Source organism: Lissotriton helveticus, chromosome 4_1 (assembly GCF_964261635.1).
Source record: "Lissotriton helveticus chromosome 4_1, aLisHel1.1, whole genome shotgun sequence".
Classification (NCBI taxonomy): Eukaryota; Metazoa; Chordata; class Amphibia; order Caudata; family Salamandridae; genus Lissotriton; species Lissotriton helveticus.
In genome coordinates this window covers 459,070,862-459,092,713 of record NC_136063.1, presented here as the reverse complement: position 1 = coordinate 459,092,713, position 21,852 = coordinate 459,070,862, and positions in this window count along the sequence as shown.

Genomic DNA, 21,852 nt, shown 5'->3' with positions numbered 1-21,852 from the left:
TTTTTATGTACTAGTAACTATGCTGGTAATTTTGCTACTGATAATATGTGTACTTGTATTATCTAAGATACTACGCCTGAGAAGACGGCATTAGTAAATAAACATTTCAAATACACATGTGTTCTTCTTAACTCCATGTTCTGGTTTCTAAGAAATATATAACGACCGACTGTTCATGAGTTCCACGTATCCTGAGGTACTATAAGTTCATATTCTGGATTGTCTAAACATTGAGAGTTTGTTATATCCAATGTGACACTGTACCTAGCTTGCTAAGGAGTTTTTGATTACTAACGTGAGTTTTGGGACACCCTAATTCGCCGAGGTTCCAATCCTCTGTCCACAGTTCTGTGTGAGAACAGAAACCCTGCGACAGGGGCACCCCCGACCCTTGCTGGAGCTTCATCACACTTGCGATACAACTCCAGCAATGCGCCACCTTTACGGCACAGATACATCACGCATCTGTGCTGTTTTTGCCCCATGATGCGCCGCATTGTAAATGCAGCACACCATAGGTGACGGAACAGCGGCACAGAATGACTAACACATCCCTGGTGATGCGCCAGTCATCATAAATGTATCCCTATGCTTCTTATCTTGTTAGAGATGAACCGCCATATGTATCATCAAAGTTTTTTGCATTTCCTAAATAGCGAACTTTAAGGAATAAATAGCGATTCTTTACCATTCCTAGTTTGCGATTAGCTATTTGCTAATTACAAATTACCCATTCATTTCCTTCATTTCCATAGGGCGGTTGGACTCACTTTTAGCTCGAACGGCTGAATGGATTTCCACGAAACTTGGCAAAATTGTAGGGACTGGTAGCCCGATGTGCCTTTGCTATGTCTCAAGATATATGCTCCAGTGGTTTTTACGAAAATTAACTTTGAAAAATATATATTGGGCTACATTGGCCTATATATATGTTGGAGCCCAAATGTAGCCCAATGTAGCCCAATGATGCCCAATGTAGCCCAATGTAGCCCAAAGATGGCCGCCAGACACACAAAAAAACAAATGTAGCCCAAATATCAGCCAGATGTAGCCCAACTATAGCCCAGTGACAGAATGACCAATCAGCTTCGCAAACCTCCGTTACGCGAAGCGGAGCGCTGTTACAGATATATATCTTTTTTTGAACGTTAATTTCTCAAAATCCACTGGAGCACATATATTGAGACCTAGCAAAGGCACATCGGGCTACCAGTCCCTAATATTTTGCCAAGTTTCGTGCAAATCCATTCAGCCGTTCGATTATTATTATTATTATTTTTTTTGCCCCGCGGGGCCCTTTTAAAACCTCCACATCAAACCTAGGGGGTCAGCGAGGATCTACTATGCCCCCTTATGGTTATTTCCCCCTTTGTTTTGGCCTCCTCTTGTCTCTCGATCCTACCGAGAGACAAGATGGCGGCCGCTACGGACTTTTTGGAATGTTGACAGACGCCAGAGAACCAATCAGCTTCACTTCACAAAGCTCCGTTGCGCGAAAAGTACGCGTCCTGGGACGCTTCCCGGTCCGCTGTTACAGATATATATCTTTTTTTAAACGTTAATTTCTCAAAATCCACTGGAGCACATATATTGAGACCTACAAAAGGCACATCGGGCTACCAGTCCCTACAATTTTGCCAAGTTTCGTGCAAATCCATTCAGCTGTTCGGGCTAAAAGTGAGGCCAACCGCCCTATGGAAAACTCAATGTTAAAAACACGTTTTGGGACCCCCCTTTTTTCTCGGCCCCCCCTTGACGAACCCCCCCCAAATTTTCAAGGGCTGCTCAGAAACAAAATGTGCCATTTTCCTGAACATTTCAGCCAATTCCGTCCACAAACGCCAAAGTTATTAGACATAGAATTTTCAAAAATCCCATAGAGAAAAAATCCTAACTATATATACCTACTGGCGACCGCCAGTAGGTAATATATATATATATATATATATATATATATATATATATATATATATATATATATATATATATGAAAAACACAATCTTCTCCCTTCAGAGTAGACCAGGGACACAGCGGGGCTTCTTAAACCATTTATTATAATTTTCAGCATGACGCGTTTCGGCGATTAGCCTTTTTCAAATGCTGCAGTTACATAATGTTTGTGTCAGTGTCTTTAAAAAAGGCTCTGCCCTCCTCAGTGGTGAGGTGCACACCTGAACAATATAGCCTTCTGGAGTACTCGGGACATGCGATGTCAGAAGACTACCAATCCTATCATGCAGTGTGTTGGTAGCACGAGTGAGAGTCTCTTGCGGGAGGTTCCCCAAAATGAGTTTCCAATGTATTATATATGTGATCAAGCTCACGTGTGGGAGCGAAACACGTCATGGTGGGCACTATGCATGAACAATAGTGAATGAATCTGAAAAATAAATCCTTGCACTGTTTACTGTAATATTTGAGTTGTTTGGATTTCCTTTGGAGGCCGCTAAGAGGTCAGTGCCTGGTGGTTCTGTCGAGGATTTGGCAGGCCAGGAACTTCATTGATTATATATATATATATATACCTATCGCAAAGCCCGGGCAATGCAAGACAGTCTTGTTTCTAGTAGCCCTGAGGTAACTTCAGGTTCATGGCTCAGTGGGAGCAAAGGATTTTTGAGGTGCTCAATTTGCAAAGCATGTAAACACGGCATTAGTAAAACGGAGGTTTCTACCCCTCTTTCACCTTTTCCAATCAAAATCAAACAGAAATAAACTGCAAATCTGAGTTTGTAGTTTATGTTCTGGAATGCCCGTGCGGGTTGAGATATGTAGGTAGCACTCGACCACAAGTGCACAAACGAATTCTACAGCATCTGCGAGCTATCACCCACGCAGATGTGACATATCCTGTAGCCAGGCATTTTGAAAGTAAACATGGAAAGGATGCATCCTTATTAAAGTACTTTGCGATAGATTGTGTTTCTCCCCAAAGGAGAGGCGGTGATAGGGAGTCCCTTTTACGTAAATTGGAGACTCGCTATATAATACTACTTGACACCAAGGCACCGCAAGGTCTTAATACTGGGCAGGACTGCCACACCTATCTCTGAATAATTGTTTAACCGTATGCTGCTTTGCTTGCTTACTGCATCTCTACTATTATCCTCATCTTGAATTTTGTAATGAAGCTTGAACCTGTTTATAAACTGTGACGTATGAATTTTAAATTAATTGTTCAACATGTCCCTGAAAATCTCCATGACCATTTTAATTTTTGTTTGAATTTATATCAATTTCACAATTTTTGGAGCACTTTAATGCCATCACTATGTTTTGCACTAACAGCGATTTTGCACATGTACAGTACCTACAACTGGTCTTGACATTTACAGCCCACTTGGGCATTACTGTACATTATTAGGAGTTCATGATAACGGAACTTTACAATTAGAGCGTATTTTGTACAAAGTTTTGGAATTTTAATGGTTATATATTATATTTTATTTGTATATAACTATTTATTCGGCTTTTAACTTTTATATCATTTTAAAAGTTTGTTGTAGCCGTTGCCATGCGTACTCTTGTAAATAGATATCTATTCCTGTAACATGGTACTGTTTGGTCGATGATAATTGTTTGTATTAACCACAATCTATGACCAACTGTTTAAAACTGTGTGCAATACTGGCAATGTAATGTAATAATTGTAAAAACATGGAAACACTGATAGTATTTCTTTTGTTTCCATTCCATGTGATGGCATTTTGCACTTTAAAATGGGTGATCAGCCCTCGTGACGTTTGTCATGTGATCAAGGCTATCTCTAGCCGAAACGCGTCATGGCGGACTGGTGCTGGGCTAATATTTGAATAAAGAACATTTGCACCATCCTTGGGTCTCGCTGTTCCTGATTTGCTGATCGGCTGTCATTGCTTTGCTGGTTATAGCTTCGGGAGCGCCACGTACCTCATATATATATATATATATATATATATATATATATATATATATATTTGCAAAGCAACTCACCAGATCCCCACAGAGTATCCACAGCACAGAGAGTGTCCACAGCACGGCAGTTTTCTTTAGGGTTTAGGGCAACACAAGAGGACGGTCAACGCGTTGCGGCTGATGCCTTCAACTGGACCTTAGAGTCCCACCGTCTAGACAGTCTAGTTAAAGTGACAAGTGCAATTGATCCCTTGTTTGTTTCTTTTTAAAAAAATTACTAGACCACTAACCCACTTAAAAACATTTGTGAATTGTCAATCAAAAGCTGCCATTCTCTGAGAGCATTCATTAAATACATTATCATATTTTAAGAAGGCATTTGCAAATTTTCACAGTGAAGTACTCTTGTTGTTACCGGTGGAAAGGTAATATTTATTAGGCAGGCCTATGTTGTTTGGCTAGCACTTGTGAATGTGTGTTTGTATGTATTGGCGAAGTGTTAAGGGAGAAATGAGGACCTGGAGATCTACATGTCGTTGTTAAAAATTAGAGTGTTTGAATAATTTTGCCAATGAAAGGAAAATTATATATTTACATAGACACAGTTGTGTGAGTATCTCTAAGACTTACATGTCTCAATTGTGTGTTACGGGTCTTGACTATCTATGTAAAGTACTATGTGTAAGACCCAATTCCCATTGATTTTAGTTTAAGACAAGATAGAAAATAAAAAAAAATTCCCTGACATCATGTTTATATGAGAGTAAAATTCCATTCCAGGAACTTTATTGCGTGAAGGTGCCACTAGGTTCTGACTATAGTTATAATCTTCATAGGTCATGGGAGGAAGAGAAAGTGTCATGTGCTCAAGTGCAAAATATGCATTCACGGGTCCTAAGAGAGGTCGTCCATCAGATTACATAGTATATCCTAGAAGGTCAGGCAAACAAGTTAATATATCAAAAAATAGTAGTTGTAAAGTACATTGTGCAAATTAACATTTTGGAGCCGGTGCTTCTAATCGTTCATCAATATCGTAGTCTATTAGGACCCGATATATAAAGTAACACGTGCATTGTGCAATCATATTGTGCAAATTTGCAAATTTAAAAAAATGTCTCCTTCTCCAAATTTTCCGCCTTTCCCCTGTCCTAAGAATTGTTGTTAATATTCATTTGGGGTGTTACTTCAATTACTGTCCTAGATCTGGATAGTCTCTCTTTTGAATCAACACAATGATGGTATTTGTTATTACATGTTTACCCAACAATAACATTATGAATTCCCTAACACTAGTTAAATCATGCGCCAATATTTCAGACTTCCAATGGTTCAGTTGTGTACTATAATAGGGATGTATTCATTCTCTTCTCAGCATCTATTCATTTCATAGCACCTGGACATGTCTCAAGGATTGCAGATGAATCAAATCTCAGAGGTGGACATGTAATTCAGCGTCCAGATTATGGCCAAAGGGTTTTTCTGTCCCCAGGGCCAGTATGATGAAATGAAATGAAATGATTACGCACTTGTATAGCGCACGACTACCCGTAGGCATCTCGGCGCTTGTATGAATACCGTCGAGGAACCCTTCCTGGCCTTTCCCTGTGAGGAACCCACTCCTGGGCACCCCCAAGGTGAAGTCAGGCATCCTCAGCGTTGTTGGGGCCGTTGTAGAGATTAAGCAAGCTATTGCCCAGAGGTGCAGAGTGGGACTCATGATTAGAATAGGCACCAAGGCAAGAATCATCAGGTCCGAGGAAATTGAGCTCGAGACCCGCCGAGGCAGGAATTGAACCCTGGTCCCGGCCAGACTACTGCATCAGGGTCTGCCGCTCTAACCATTGAGCCACACTTCCCTACAAGTATGAGCTTTGACTCTGCTCTTCTGAGTTCCAGGGTTTTGTCCCCCCCACTTTCATTTAGTTTTATCATCTTGACTCCATAGTATCTCAACCCTTGAGTGTTTCCGTGATGTTTTTCAGAAAAATGCTTCGTCAACGGATATGCCAGGTCTTTGTTTTTAATTGCTCTAAGATGCTGTAAAATCCGTAGTTTTAGTTTGTTAATGGTACTACCGACATAAAGTTGTTTACAAGGACATTATAAAACGTACACAACATGCTTTGATTCACAAGTGATGTGTGCAGTTATCCATTCCTTTTTCCCTTTTTCCCATTGGACAATACGTATGATTGTGGGTTCATTCCGTGTTCACAGGCCTTGCGTTTAGAACATTTCCAAAATCCTGGTGTTGCTAACCAAGTTGCCTTTTCCTTTCCTGATGTTTCTAGGTTGCTCTGTGTTAGAATGTCACCTAGCGATGCAGCCTTCATATACGTTATCTTAGGAGTCGATGGTATTGTCTTCTTTAGTGACTCATCAAGCAATAGTATGTTCCAATGCTTTTTCAAGATGTTTCGTAAACTTTTGTTTTCCACATTGAAATCCAAAATGATTCGAGTTGTATTATCATCTTCCACATCAGTTATCTCATTCAGTAATTCTGATCTTGGTTTCTCAATTACTTTGTTCTTTGCTACTTCAATCACGTTCAAGGGGTAGCCTCTTGCTAAAAATCTAGTTCCAGTGTCATCAAGATTTTTTGCTATGTCATTGGCTTCCGAACAGTTCCTCTTGATGCGAAGCATTTCTCCGTATGGAACACTCCATTTCAGATGTTGTGGGTGTCCGCTGTTCGCATGGAGGATACTGTTAGTGGCAGTCGATTTTCTGTGAATTCTGGTACAGAACATCTTGTTTTGTATAAACACTTCCACATCCAAATAGGTCACTTGTGCCTTGCTCCAGGTGGATGTGAAGGATAGATTATAGTTGTTTTGATTCAGGCTTTGAATAAAATTTTCTAGTGTCTGCAGTTCTCCTTTCCAAATTACAAATAAATCGTCGACGTACCTCATCCACGATTTAATACTCGACTTGTCCTATTCCCAGACTGCCATAAACAGGTTGGCATAAGTTGGGGCAAATGATGTCCCCATTACAGTCCCTTGCCTTTGCAGGAATGTCTTCCCATTAAAGTAAAACACATTGTGTGATAGACAGTAGTTCAACAAATCCATGATCATTTCTGAATGTTTCAGGTAGCTGAGAGATCGTGTTTTCAAGAATTTATTCACTGCAACTAGGCCATCTTTGTGAAGGATAGATGTGTACAATGAGGTCACATCGATTGTGACCATAATTTGATGGTCATTCCATTTCACAGTTTTCAATGTGTTCAAGAAAGCTGTTGTGTCCCTTAGGTATGAGGGGAGCTTTGTGACATATTCCATCAGGAAAACATCAATGTAATTCGATGTCCGTTCTAGGAGAGAGCCCATGGAGCTGACTTTTGGCCTCCCCGGTGGGTCCGTTAGTGACTTGTGTACTTTGGGCAGAAAGTATATTGTTGATGTCACTGGATTTTCCACCTCGAGGTACATATATTCCTCGAAATTGATCAGTCCCCTTTCTTTCCAAGTCACTATTTGCAGATGATATTTTTCAGTCCATTGTACCATTGGGTTCTTCTCCAATTTCTGATAATGCTCCTAGTTCCTCAGCTGCCTGTAGGCCTTGGCTATATATTGTTCTCGATCCTGGAGATGATGATTTGTCGGTTGTCCCTGAGTTCTTTTATTGCCTTTTGTTCTCTTTGAGTTAGATTCCATGTTTGTTTGTGATTTTTCTTTCTCATGGCTAGCTGATTAAGCTCCTCTACTACGATCTCGTGAAACAGGTCAACCGTGTTCCCGGGGGGGGTAGTTGCGGGCAAAACTTTGATTGAGATTTCAGTCCACTTACATCTCCATAGTTAGTCTGTATGCCTTCTTTTCGACAGAGTGTCATATCGTCTACAATATTGAGAGTATGATTTTCACTGTTGTCTTGACTATTATTCCCTAGATTAGACATTGTTCTTAGAGCAGGTAAATTATTTTGATTTAATGGGGAAATCTCCATGATTTTTTAAACAGTTTTGCCCCCCATTGTGGCTGGTTTTTCCTCAAAGTATTTCTTGAGTTTGGCTTTATGGCAAAACTTATACAAATCAATGTGGAACTTGGGAATATCCAGGTTATCGTTTGGACAGAAGGTGAGTCCTTTATTTTAGAGGCTGATATGATCGGTGTTTAGAGTCATGCTTGAGATGTTAATAACCAAATCCTTATTAAGTGACATTTTTTTTATTTTTATTTTTTCTTGTCTTCGCCTCTTTTGGGCCTTGCCCCTTCTTTTGCTACATCTGGGTGGGGTGGGTTTTGTCCCCTTCCCCTCCCCCATATATATATATATATATATATATATATATATATATATATATATATATATATATATATATATATATATATATATATATATATATTCACTGAAAAAACCATAGGTTATAGACCATATATAGTTAGGAAATAGCATTTAGAAAACCTTATTTTACTCACACAAAACCATTGAAATTCCATATATAGTTAGTTGCACTAACTATATATCGCGCACCTGCAATCCACTGCTGATGATGTCACATATTACATCATTCATGACATGGTCAGTGACATCACTGATGACATCACTGATGACATCTCAAATGACATCACTGATGACATCACTGATGACATCTCATTTGACATTACTGATCACATCACTGATGACATCATTCATGTGATGATACAATGAACCTCTTCAGACTCTAATATAACCTTAGATACACTCAGTGTAAACAGACACTCACAGACTGTCACTCATCCATGGAGTTACTCACACACCTAGTCAGTCTTGCAAAGAATCAATCACACCTCGATTTCCTCAACTATATAGTTATACACACCTTACTTATTGGAACATATAATAACACATATTTACTCTGTTATACAATCCCTGATACAAGTTCACAATAATCCATACAGCCACTCACACATTCACTGGCTCTTATGCACAGTTATTTATATATGTCAACTATCACATGTACTGTGTTTTACATATGTACTTACTTTGACATGTAGCACTGAGATATCCATTCACTCACCAATACACTCATGCACACAGTCAACCGCCCATACAGATGTTTCCACATGCACTTTTGAACCCATACATCTAGTGAATCAACTGCTCACACATCTATGCACAGAGTCATACACCTCCCAGACACCCACACACACACTCAGTCTCCCATACAAATACTTGGGCAACTAATCAATAACCCATATAGTTAGTCATATAGCTAATGATCAACACATGCATCAGATTACAAAACAACAGACACAATGATGCACAATTTAAAACAGTTTAGTCACTAACCCATGCACTCAGTGAGACACATTTAATCACTCACTTATACAGTCAGTCATGCACCTACTAAATCCTTCATCCAGACACTTATACATCCACTCATTCTTCAATATGTAAGACATATTTTAACTTTACAGAAGCATACAGTCACTGGATGTTGTCATCAGTGATGTCATCAGTGATGTCATTTGAGATGTCATCAGTGATGTCATCAGTGATGTCACTGACCATGTCATGAATGATGTAATATGTGACATCATCAGCAGTGGATTGCAGGTGCGCGATATATAGTTAGTGCAACTAACTATATATGGAATTTCAATGGTTTTGTGTGAGTAAAATAAGGTTTTCTAAATGCTATTTCCTAACTATATATGGTCTATAACCTATGGTTTTTTCAGTGAATTTTCAAGGTTTTGTAAATGCTAATTCCTAACTATATATGGTCTATAACCTATGGTTTTTTCTGTGAATTTCATTGGTTTTTTAACAGCTAATATCTGTAGCTGTAAAATGTATTCTTCTTTAAATCCAAAAATATATTTTATATGTTTATGAATATTTTTTTTTTTAAATATTTTTTTTTCTTCGTTCCCGCTTCGCGAATCAGGAAGCTTCCCGTTAGCTGACCTTGATGCCGCGAAATAGACCGCGAGCCGGTAAACGTTTCTTTACCGCAAGTGCCGCGTTAGAAAACAACATCGTGACGCCTCCCGTCCGCATGACGTTCCACGTTGTCGCTTGATACGTCATATGACGTGCTACGTTAGCGAACTGGTACGCGAAGCGAGTGCCAAAGCGCAGGTTTCTGGAAGCAAACAGGGAGGCCCTGCAAAGCGCTTAACGTAAACACAGCAAGTCATGTGACTTGGTAATAACACTTTTCATTGGTTCATTTCACTTTTGGTTTCCTAATGATGTAAGACTAGGTCATATAATCTAAAATGAACACTTTTGATTGGTTGAGAACTCTTGTTTTTCCCAAATGATGAAAATCCCTCCTTCTTTCCTCACTCTGACTTTCATCATTGTGAGAGAAAGACCCTTTGTGATCACTGAGCAATGGCTTCTTTAGTAGCTTCAGCTGGTGCTTCCCCACCACCTCCACCACATCCAAGGAAGAGTGGACCACCTGCTCAAGTTGTAATTCAACAAGAAGAAGAAGAAGAGGAACAGGAGGACGAGCACGAAGAGAGGCAGTTTTTGCCTGAGCAGCCCAAGACGTCTCACCGGAAAGAAAACTTCATTTGGCAATTTTTTAAAATTCCCAAAGGTCAGAAAAAAGTAAATGCAAGATACGTAACTTGCCTTATATGTCAAGATAGACTGTCCAGAGGGACCGACAAAAAATACAGTTTCGGAAACTACACAATGCATCGCCATATGACTAGGTGGCATCCTAACAACTACAGTGCTGCACAGTTTCGGAACGACCTAGATAATCTCCCTATTATGGCCAGAAGATCTGTTGTACCGGAAGTAACGGGACCAGAGGGCAGGGAGATGGTGCCAAATATACAAATGAGATTTGGTGAAGTAAAACACACCTGCGTATTTTGCGATGGATTCATTTCCTACGGAGAAAGAAGCATCACTCTGATCAACAGAGCTATTGACTATCATATGCAAGTTTGTCCGAAACGCCCAAAATAATAAATACTTCTTTTTTTTGTTTTGTTGCTCCTGTTGAGCCCTTTACAATGAATCGTTTTCATTGCCCCCTCCAAGAAAAACCCAAAAAAATATAAAACTGTTCCGAAAAAAATGTTCAGAAAAATAAAAAAAAAAAAGTTCTTTTCAGAACTACCTCCCCGTTATTAAAAAATTGGTACAATATTTGGAACTGTGCCAACCTCTATTTCTCTTAGTTCGCTTCCTAGTTCGCTCGCTGGTACGCGAACTGGAAGCGAACCAAAAACAGTAAGTATAAGGGAAGGAAACACACACTTATGTTAAAAGAAAGACAGCTATAGGGGAGTAAACTAGAGATACTATTACCCATAATCCACTACTGATGATGTCACATATTACATCATTCATGACATGCTCAGTGACATCATCAGCAGAGGATTGCGGGTTTTTTGGCAACATGCCTTATCCACGGTTTAATAACGCTGCCTTTTGCTTTATATAAGTTTTCAAATTGTATGAAATATATACCAATAGGTCTTTATGAACCTTTAGGTAGTGCTTTTGTTCATGAGGTCTGGTCGCTTCCATACACATACAGATGTTTCAAAGATGATCAAGAAGTTTATCTGAATGGAGAGGAATGCACTGAGACGCCAGATCATTCACTAATGTGTAGGCACATACAGTTACACGATTCATGCAACAAACACCGACCAAATATGACTTGCGTGTTGCAAGGCACGCCAGTTCCTGCTATCATCCCCACGTTCAAGTTGTTGGAAAATGGTAGTTATTTGATGCTCAATAATGAAGATTGTTCTGAGTTAATTAAAAGTATTCCTTTTATCGTAACAGTAAGTGAACGGGTTATTTGCTGCAGAAATGTTCTATTTCCTCCCACACATGAACATAGGGAGTTTTCAATCTGGCCACAAATACCAACCTTGGGACACGTTTCAACGGCATGACAAGAATAAGAGCTCTTTTGTCTCAGAGAGAGGTGGCCTTGAGTTCGGCCCGTGAAACTTTCGTACTTCACATAGCGAACACCCGTACACAGGTTTGCCTTTCAATTTCAGCAACATGTTTCCGACTATCTTTAACGCATCCTCCACAAAATCCCTGGCACACTTTTTTAAAGTTGTTACCAGTGGTCTCGTGACTTCATTTGAGAAAATCTTTGGAGTCATCCCTGCTCCCTTTCATTCCATTTTCTCCACTCTGGTTCGTGGATTGCATTTTTACTTGCATTACCAGCGGACGCTCTTGTGCTTTTTTACATTTTTAAATATGGATGTCCCTCCTATGCAACCTCCGACCCTGCAGCTGCTGACACTGTTCCGCAATCGCATGCTAGAATATTATGGCACAATGCCGTTGGCGATATTAAGCACGGCATATGGATTATCTTTTCGGTTCTCCTACTTCACCTGTGTCCAGCCTGTATTTCACTGCCTGACCTGTGATTTCGATTGGGCCATTGATTTGTGTCTCTGCGGACCGGTTTCTCCTGACGTCGACTTTAATCAGCTGATGACTCCTATCATTACTCACGAGTTGATTTGTCCTGGCGAAAGGATTATGGCTGTGGCATTGATGCATGGACTACTTGGTCCCTGGAATTTACTGGCGGCAGCACAGTCTTTCTTGGAACACAGCTTTCTTGAAAACCCACCGAGCTGTCCTCTGATGGTGATAGAGGATCCGGTGCTGGGAGAGCACGTATGTTCTTTTCCGCTTTTAAATTGGATGGCTGAACTGTTTTCGGATGAAGACGGTGACTTCCTATTGGAGGCTGTTGCAGCTTATTTTGCATACACAGTTATGTCATAGACCTTTTTCATGTTTCATATGCTGAGTACTAGCATTTCATTGACAATTCATTGACTTATTTGTCAAGTTTTTATTATTTACCTTGCCTATTGGCTTAAGACTCGATAAAGTACTTGGCTGTTTTATTTTTCTTTAGCATTGAATTTTCCTAGTTTTTAATGCTTTACCTTGCGGACCGTCCACATATAAACTTGCAATCTGCTCTCATGAGATGGCACTTCTATTATCTTATTCAGTTCGTTTCCGGATCATGAGGAGGTGTCATCTAGGTCCTGGATATCTTTACACCGTGTTAAGTTAGCATGGGCTCATTACCGGTTTAAACGCCATTTTTCCTTTTTTGCAACTTCTGCACACGACACTTAGTTGTTGCTTTAGCTTTCCACCTAGTAGTTCATCGTGGTTTACATGAGAATAATATGTTATTGGTCTACTATCTGCTTTACTTGTTAAACTATATCTGTACAGCGAGTGCTAAAGTTTCAAGAACAACACGATACAGAATTGTTATGAGGTCTGATCTCCACGACTTCATACTCATAACATAAGTGCAACTTCTGCCAATTCTGGGCATGAGGCGGGTTTTATATTGCTTTGCCGAACACACATACACAACAGTTGATGCGGTTCACATGAAGAGAGAGCTGGTGTATGCTGATGTGATTCCTTCAAATCTAAGACACTAAAGTATGGGCACGCCCTAAACCAACACAAAGAGACCTTCTTAGCAAATAATATAATATGTGTATTAGGGAGGGTGAGATATAAGCAGCCGCGGGCCGTGGAGGGAATTACGGTGAGGCAGGGAGGCGGGGAGGGGGAGAAGCAGGGTGGAGCCCTCTCTAACTTGCCCCTCCCCCTCCCCGCCTCCCTGCCCCACCGTAACTCCCTCCACGGCCCGCGGCTGCTTATAAGTGTTGCTAACTCTTATTCATTTACAGCATGTTAACATACTGTCACCATTCGCTTTTTATGTACTAGTAACTATGCTGGTAATTTTGCTACTGATAATATGTGTACTTGTATTCTCCACCCTGCTTCTCCCCCTCCCCGCCTCCCTGCCTCACCGTAACTCCCTCCACGGCCCGCGGCTGCTTATAAGTGTTGCTAACTCTTATTCATTTACAGCATGTTAACATACTATCACCATTCACTTTTTATGTACTAGTAACTATGCTGGTAATTTTGCTACTGATAATATGTGTACTTTTATTATCTAAGGTACTACGCCTGAGAAGACGGCATTAGTAAATAAACATTTCAAATACACATGTGTTCTTCTTAACTCCATGTTCTGGTTTCTAAGAAATATATAACGACCGACTGTTCATGAGTTCCACGTATCCTGAGGTACTATAAGTTCATATTCTGGATTGTCTAAACATTGAGAGTTTGTTATATCCAATGTGACACTGTACCTAGCTTGCTAAATAGTTTTTGATTACTAACGTGAGTTTTGGGACACCCTAATTCGCCGAGGTTCCAATCCTCTGTCCACAGTTCTGTGTGAGAACAGAAACCCTGCGACAGGGGCACCCCCGACCCTTGCTGGACCTTCATCACACTTGCGATACAACTCCAGCAATGCGCCACCTTTACGGCACAGATACATCACGCATCTGTGCTGTTTTTGCCCCATGATGCGCCGCATTGTAAATGCAGCACACCATAGGTGACGGAACAGCGGCACAGAATGACTAACACATCCCTGGTGATGCGCCAGTCATCATAAATCTATCCCTATGCTTCTTATCTTGTTAGAGATGAACCGCCATATGTATCATCAAAGTTATTTGCATTTCCTAAATAGCGAACTTTAAGGAATAAATAGCGATTCTTTACCATTCCTAGTTTGCGATGAGCTATTTGCTAATTAGCCGAATGTAGCCCAATGAAGCCCAATGTAGCCCAATGTAGCCCAAAGATGGCCGCCAGACACACAAAAAAACAAATGTAGCCCAAATATCAGCCAGATGTAGCCCAACTATAGCCCAGTGACAGAATGACCAATCAGCTTCGCAAACCTCCGTTACGCGAAGCGGAGCGCTGTTACAGATATATATCTTTTTTTGAACGTTAATTTCTCAAAATCCACTGGAGCACATATATTGAGACCTAGCAAAGGCACATCGGGCTACCAGTCCCTAATATTTTGCCAAGTTTCGTGCAAATCCATTCAGCCGTTCAATTATTATTTTTATTATTTTTTTTTGCCCCGCGGGGCCCTTTTAAAACCTCCACATCAAACCTAGGGGGTCAGCGAGGATCTACTATGCCCCCTTATAGTTATTTCCCCCTTTGTTTTGACCTCCTCTTGTCTCTCGATCCTACCGAGAGACAAGATGGCGGCCGCTACGGACTGTTTGGAATGTTGACAGACGCCGGAGAACCAATCAGCTTCGCTTCACAAAGCTCCGTTGCGCGAAAAGTCCGCGAACCAGAGCGCTAACCGGTCCGCTGTTACAGATATATATCTTTTTTTAAATGTTAATTTCTCAAAATCCACTGGAGCACATATATTGAGACCTACAAAAGGCACATCGGGCTACCAGTCCCTACAATTTTGCCAAGTTTCGTGCAAATCCATTCAGCCGTTCGGGCTAAAAGTGAGGCCAACCGCCCTATGGAAAACTCAATGTTAAAAACACGTTTTGGGACCCCCCTTTTTTCTCGGCCCCCACTGGACGAACCCCCCCCAAATTTTCAAGGGCTGCTCAGAAACAAAATGTGCCATTTTCCTGAAAATTTCAGCCAATTCCGTCCACAAACGCCAAAGTTATTAGACATAGAATTTTCAAAAAACCCATAGAGAAAAAATCCTAACTATATATACCTACTGGCGACCGCCAGTAGGTAATATATATATATATATATACATATATATATATATATATGTATATATATATATATATATATATATATATATATATATATATATATATATATATATATATATATATATATATATATATATATATATATAAAGATATATATACATGCAGTTGACAAATTCCTACCAGTTTCGGTAAGAATAGCATGCCACTTCGGTTAGGGATAAGAAAACAAGGTGTTTATTCAGCAACAAAATGACACGTTTCGACCTCACATGGGGTCTTGGTCACATGACCATGTGTAGAGTTCCGGGTTACAAATGCATCAGACACAACAAGACTTTTCCGGTAGAATTAAAGAAAAGACTATGCATTTGTAGTTTTATTGAATGCATTATCACATATGTTCTGCTGTTGTTAATAGAATTTATAGGATTCGCTAACAAAAAATGCACATGGCTAAACAGCACTTAAGAATTAAATTAAGAGAAGCAAGAATGAATAACCAACATGGTTTCAATACAATGATGCATGTTGAGGACACAATTGTGGTGGACACGTTGTTGCCAACTAGAAAGTGAATTACACCAGCAGTTGGATGTTATGCCTGTCATTAGGAGTAGCAATAAAGTACATGGCTGTAGTGCCACATGTTATTGTTTTGGGAAACCTGGGATGAAAAGCTCACATTTGGGTTTAGTACCCCCAACTGTATAGAGTTCTGATATTAATGGGTGTTCTGTCTAATAGTATCCTAATATCAAAAATACGCTCAATTCAAGAGGCAAAGAGTTTGGTCATGGTAGTGCAATGAGAATAATGCTACAGTAGCTTAAATTCAAACAGCATATTTAATCTAAATATAGCATTGTACCACTGTTAATTATTCTGAAAGGGAGAGACAACTGTTATGAAAAACATCCCCATTCCTCTGGTGCTTTTAATTCTATAGAAGTGCCTGATAATGGATTATGTCAGCTTCACCTTAATCATCCTGTTGAGGAAACTAATACATCCCCTGTTAAACACAGGTTACTCCATATCATAATCAGTTTTGTCTTAGAATAGTGCATTCTATTGTGTCCTCATGAGATAAATGTTATCTTAGATAGGTTCCAACATTCTAGCACTTCTCTACTTCTCTAGGGGCTAAATATATATCAGACAATAATGTAACAAATGAAAGAAACAAACAAAAAAGATTTTGTAAAGACAATTAATAAAAACTAAACACTAAAAACTCAATGAAAATCATGGAGTCAGGCTTGGGATGGATATTCACAGGTGCAAGAGTAACTCTTCGTCATTGTTCATTCCATTGGGACAAATCATACAAGCTTGTAGGATAAATCGTGATTCCACTCTGTGTAATGCTGAGAGGCGGTTCCCCCCTCTCAGGTGTTTAGAGACTGAGTTCAGACCAAAATGTTTGGTTCGTGTCCAGTCACTATCATGTGCTTCATTGAAATGCCTGGCCATGCTGTAACTAAAATCTCTATCAGTTATAGCTCTCCAGTTCAGGGTCACATTTGACAGGGAAGGAAGTGGACCCAATATACCATTTTCTGCACGGGCAGACTTTGGCATATACAACAAAGTTGGTCCTGCAGTTTATTATTCTGGGGATACTCCATTTTCTGTTCACTCTCTGTAATGTTACCTCCTTGTTGCTCTCACTGTGAAGGCACGCCTTGCACTTCCCACATTCGCAAAAGCCTCCGCCTTGGTCTAACCAGTTGATTTTGAGGGGTCCAAGAGATTACAGAATAACATATCCTTAAGGGAAAGGTTTTTCAGGTATGTAACTGAAGGAGCCCTTCCCAGTTTTTTACTGAAAACGGAATCCTGAGGTAAGATATCCCATCTTTTCTTTAAAATCTGTCTCAGGTCCCTTGACTGGGTATTAAATTTGGCTATACATCTTATGGGTCCTCCATCACCTTTACCTTGCTTAGGTTTTGGGGGTTGAAAGAGGGTTTCTTTTCTTTTGCTGTTAGCTGCCTTTCTACTCGCTTGGTGTAGGGCTTTCCAAGGGTACTTACTATCTTTGAATCCTTCGATCATCTCTACCTTTGTTCGCTCATAGGTTTCTTCTGAGCTGCTTTTTCTTTTGGCTCGAAGAAACCCTCTATAAGGAATGCTCCTACTAAAGCTTGGTGGGTGGCAACTGGCAGCATGGAGGATTGAAGTGCCTGCTATCTGTTTTCTATATACAGGTCAGCGGTTAGTTTCCCATTGAGTACTGTGAGTCTGAGATCAAGGAAGTCTGTGGTGTCTTGGAAGTGTTGCATGGTAAACCTGAGGTTCATTTTGTTACTGTTTAGTTCTGTCAAAAATGATTTAAGATCTTGTTTGTTGCCTTCCCATACAAAGAACACATCATCAATGTACCTTAGCCATAAATTCACCTAGTTGGTCCATTGTACCATTTCTTTGCTCCAGAGCACCTGCTTTTCCCACCAGCCCACTGTTAGATTGGCGTAGCTGGGAGCAAAGTAGGTGCCCATGGAAGTTCCTTGTGCTTGTTTATCCCCTTGGGCGCGGCCGTGAATCTGCACCTGTGCGGCCGTTTTGAAGAGTGGGCGGGATCATGACGCCCACTGTGATGCATGATGGTCGGGGGCCGTCATCAGCATGGAAGGGGTTAAACCACTCATTGTTAAACATAAACACATTCTCTGTGAGGCAAATCTCAATAATTTGGAGGATCATGTGTGTATGTTCCAGCAGGTGGGTGTTACATCCTTTGAGAACATGTTTATACACCCTCATATCATCTTTGTGTCTTATACTAGTATGCACAGTTTCTACATCTAGGCATACCATTCAGTGTTCAGGCCCCCAATATATTTTTTGTGTCTTCTGTAAGAAATCATACGTGTCTCTCACATATGAGTTCAGAACTTTGACATATGGAAATAGAAAGTGATCTACAAAAATTGATGTATTTTCTAATAGGCTGTTTTCTGAGGACACTATGGAGTGTCAGGGAGGAGCCATAATGTTTTTTCTGGACTTAGGGGAGTAGGTAGAAAGTAGGTGTCATGGGTGTCTCATTTTTAAGGAACTGTCTTTCATCCCAACTTAAAAGTTGGCTATTGTACTAACCCTGTAAAAGATAAGAATATCTCCTTTGTAGCTCTATCAAGTATGTTTTGTCAACCCTCTCATAGCAGGTAGTGTTGTTTATCTGCCTATGTGCCTCATGTATATACTTGTTTCTGCTCATTAAGACTATATTTCCACCTTTGTTGGACGGTTTGATTATAAGATTTCCATCTTTTTCTAAAAGGGTAATTGATTCCCACTGATCTTTCATAATGTTTTTTCTTTTTGGTACCCTGTGTATGAGTTTTAGTATGTCAAGGGTCACAGCTTCATAGAATATATCTATGTTGTCTTTAGCTGCCTGTGGTATGTACTTGGAATGTACCCTGAATCTGGTCTCACTGGCTGCACCAGTGTCAATACCAAATGTTTCTGGTAGTGTTCTAAGATGTTTTGCGTCAAAAGGATCTGGCGTAGTGTTTATAGTACAGCCCTAAACTGCAAGAGAACACTTTATACACTGCTCTAAATTGCACATTGTTTTGTCTGTATTGTTCCTGTTTGAATTTAAAATATTAAATATCTGACCTCTTTCCAGCTGGACAAGTTATACAAATATAGTACTGATTGGGTCTATATTCATCCCCCCCTTTTTTACTGTTGTTTCTCTAGGGCTCACTGTTCTTGAAAATAACAGGCTGGATCAATAGCCATCCCCATTACTGTAATGCCAGCACCCATGTCACGGCTCTCAGAAAGAGTGCCCATGAAAGGCACTGCAGTACCAGTACTGGTACCATGGTGCCAAATTCCATTAAAAGAAAATAAGAGACCAGACCCTGCAGCCTACCCCATTGTGCAAAGCATAGACTATGTGGAGTGGGTTGGGTACCGGTCCAAACCAACACTATACATGACTTTAGGCAATGCATAGCAGAGGGTTAGGTGCCAGCAGGGTTTGGGACCAAAGCCTGATGCCCATGGTTGCAGTTGGGGGTTGAATACTCATGGAGAGTTGTACATGTTCTACTGCAAATAACAATCAAATATATTTGGAAATAACTATATCAACTAGTGCACCATAACATTTTGTCTCAGTAATAACATGTTTCTCTTCCAGGACACCCTTCACAAACAATGCCGAGAAACTGCTATGGGTACTTGTTTTGTACCAAGTTATGCAAAGTCATACATTTAGTAGTGGGAAGAAGAAGTGCTCTGGTCATGAGAAATAATGGAGTATACGGTTAAAATCATACTATGTTTAAAATATATGTTTGTTATTTGGAAAGTTAGTAAGAACTCTGGGAGATAATTTGTGGACAAGTTAACCATTAATGATCTGAACTGGCAAGGAAATTCCAGGATCGGTAAGAAAGTGATTTAATTGCTAGATGTAAACAGAAAGGCTGAGGTTGACCAATTACAAAACAGTGCATACTAAAAATCCAGTGCAGTCAATAGTATACTACATGTGAACTGCAACCACCTGCCATCTCTCAAATGGAGTACAGCATATGGGGAACTAATAAGAGCACACAGGAGTTGCGTCAGAGATGCTTTTTTTTTATAAACACACAAAATTAGATGCTAGAGAGATATTGAGAATATGGCTACCTAGAGAGAATATTAACACAAGCAATAGACAAAGTAAATCTAAATGTAGGCAGGAATTACGTGTCCCACAAGCATAATGTACTGAGGATTAATGATCATGCATAATCATAGTTTGCACAGGCATGTGCTATCAGGATGATAGTCCATAGAAATTGGAACATATTGCATTCTGAGAATACCCTCACTATTAAACGAGGCTCCTTCCCATCCATTACCTACAAAATATAATAATCTATATGGGATGTCTTGGTTAGAGGTTGTTAGAACAGCACAAAATAACTAGAAACAGAGCACCCTTAAGTGGTTCTTCAAATTCAATGCATGTAAAACATGCAAAAGCAGCCCGAACAGGACATCATACAATGCACCCAGAACCAGAAAATGTAGAAATATTGCCAAATGCATCACTTGGACAACTCCCTGTGTTGTCTGTACTAGAATGTCCATGTTAAATGTGATATGTAGGGAGTATCATGTTCCGGTGAAAAATGTTTCCTAAGAACATTGTAGAGCAATTAGAAATAACAACTACATCTATCCTGTGGCAAGGCACTTTTTAGAAAAGCATGATGAAAATTGTGAACTACTGACGTTCTCTGATATAGATAAGATCACCATCCACCCTCAGAGGGAAAATGAATTAAAGTTATATAAAATTAAATCCTGTTATATTATAGATTTGGACACTTGAGACCCATATGGCCCCAAAACTGATCAGGAAATGATAATCCATCTATGTTAGTGGGACCCCTTTTTAACTATCCAAGTCTCTCTGTGATAACACAAATGTAAATACTTCCTACCTACATTTACCAATGTAAACAACTTTTTTTTTTACTTTGATGCTTCTCTGTTTACGGTTCATCATATGTTGGGAGATGTTTACGTGACTACCTCCACACATCTGGGCTCTGTCCTGTGATCTATTTGTCCATAATTTACAGCTTTATTCATTCAAGGAAGGTTTAGTACCTCACAGACTCCTGCAGCCATTTAAAAACCATTAAATATTGGCCAGTCCTTCTACTTGTCATCTTTGTCATCACCTCTTATTGTGAACCTATCCAAACTAAAAAATAAATTTTTTTCAAAAATACACCAGTAACTATGCCTAAATCTAGATTCTGCAACCAAAACAACAGCGTTTGTGATACCACTCGCTACTAGGAGTCCTTATTGATCTCTCCCTTTTCATATACATATGGATGCATCCATGTTGATGAGAAATCAGGTTTTTCACAATGGTGTTTAAAAAAACTCATACCTATCATAATGTTTCACAACTGTGAGAGCAAAAGTCTGGCAAGTTTGTACAAAACAAACATGCAACATTAAAGTCGCTGTTATCTGTCAGCATTGGTAGTCCCAGGGAAGAGCCTCCTCTGATGTCCTGCTCTGTTAGGCCGCAGAAGCAGGCAGGGGCTCCAGCCTAAGGCGAAGTGGCTGGGCTCTTCAAACTCATATGTGAAGTTTTCAGAGCTTCCACGTTTCCCAGTTTCATACATGAATAGCTCATCCAGTAGAGGGGTTTTCCTGGAATCCTGGGACTTGTAGTCCTAGCTTTATGTATTAACTAGGTACATAGCAGGGAAAATTGAGAGATCAGAGTTCGCAGCTATACAGTGGGCCCTCAAACCTTTAGCTTGGATCTAGCAAGGGGCTAGTGGTACATGGAGCCCAAATCCTGTTGATGTAGAGTGGTATGAAGGG